Source organism: Molossus molossus, unplaced genomic scaffold, assembly GCF_014108415.1.
Source record: "Molossus molossus isolate mMolMol1 unplaced genomic scaffold, mMolMol1.p scaffold_m16_p_6, whole genome shotgun sequence".
Lineage (NCBI taxonomy): Eukaryota > Metazoa > Chordata > Mammalia > Chiroptera > Molossidae > Molossus > Molossus molossus.
In genome coordinates this window covers 90,169,100-90,170,841 of record NW_023425399.1, presented here as the reverse complement: position 1 = coordinate 90,170,841, position 1,742 = coordinate 90,169,100, and the positions used below count along the sequence as shown (strand labels likewise).

Sequence of the window (1,742 nt, the reverse complement as noted above, 5' to 3'; positions counted from 1 at the left end):
TTATTGAATAATATTGCAGGGGAAAACAAGAGAGAGACATACAGCAATAGAGAAAATCAAATCTGCTACCTGGATAAAGTCAACTCAATACTTCCTATTTTAAATATGCACAAATAACTTATAATCACTCAGGCATATAAAAAAAATTAGCAGCATTAAAATGGCAAGATAAATAAACCAAACAATCCCAGGAGAAATAGAAATAACTCATGGAAGAGAACAGACTTGAAAGAAATATACTTAGTATTCTGAGAGAGATTTAAAAGATGATGGCAAAAAAACAATAAGATAAAAGTCAAGAAACTCTACATAAACATAGAGTCTCTACAAAGGACAAAGAGACAGAAAATATGGAATAAACTATAAAAGGCACAGGAGAACAATCAAGGATACTAATCAACATCAACAAATATGGGCTGTGGAAGGAGAAAAAAGAGAAGGGAAGAAATAAGCAACATAAAACTCAGGAAAACTTTGCATATCTGAAAAAAAAGGCATCTTTCTATTTAAAGGATATCCTGATTACACAAAAGGATGGGTGAAAAAAAATACCTACTTCTAAACATAATATCAAAAAATTTCAGAACATAAAAAATAGCAGCCAGCTCACACGTTGCCAGTTACTGTAGCAAGGGACTGAGCATTCTGCAGTTAAATGCCCAGGTCTGAGGAGGATTCCCCTGCTGCTCAGTTTATTGGCCAAACCTAGGCACTTGACTTTGTTAGCTCCAAGGGATCTGAAGTTTAATAATCCTACATGCATAGAAGGCAGAGAGGAGGAAAAATTATTTGTGAGCAACATCAATGTCTGCAATAATTGCTGCTGTGTTATCTTTATGAAAAGTTTATACATGGAGTTATTCTTGCACAATGAGGGTAAAAATTGAGTTGCACAAAAACACGTTAATTTATATGAAGTCAAAAGATAAGAGGATTGGAATAAAAAGAAAATATTTTTAATAGTTTTATTGTGGTAAATTATACATAAATTTTGCCATTTCAATAATTTTAAGTGTACAGTTCAGTGGTATTAATTATAGTCACATTGTTGCATAACACCCATCACTATCCATCTCCAGAACTTTTCATTTTCCTAAACTAAAATTCTACACCCATTAAATAACAATGGTTGCTCCCCAGCCCCTGGCAACCACCATTCTACTTTTGTTTCTATGAATTAACTACTCCTGGTATCTCATAATAAGTAGAATCATATAACAATTGCCTTTTTGTGTCTGGTTTATTTAACTAAGCATTATGTCTTCAAGGGTATTCCATGTTGTAGCATGTGTTAGGATCTCTTTTTTTTTTGAAGACTGCATACTATTCCATAAAAATATTGAACGCTTCACAAGTTTACATCCTTGTTCAGGGGTCATGCTAATTTCCGTGTCATTTCAATTTCAGTGTATGCGCTATTGAAACAACTACTGAAAACAGATAAAAACTAAAATATTAATTAAAAGTTAAGTTGAGAAGGGGAAGTAAGGGTCATATAAGTAAGCTAAAACTTCATCTTCAATGTATAGGAAACAATATTGCCTATACTTCATAAATCAAGAAAGAGTCCTATCATCGTCTTGCTTAGAGCTATGGATGTTAAGTTCCACAAGAAACAAATTTTAAAATGTAAAAAGAACAGGAACTAGGTAATTGGAGAGGTAGACTGAGGAAGAGGGGTTTTTAAGGTATCTGTGTTACTGTTTTTGAAAAATCTTATATATATATATATATATATATAT

At 32.3% G+C, this 1,742-nt stretch overlaps 1 pseudogene; it reads right to left on the bottom strand.

Annotated features, from left to right (window-relative positions):
- Positions 1–1,332: 1,332 nt before the first annotated feature.
- LOC118619433 lies at positions 1,333–1,428 on the bottom strand (annotated as a pseudogene).
- Positions 1,429–1,742: the final 314 nt, after the last annotated feature.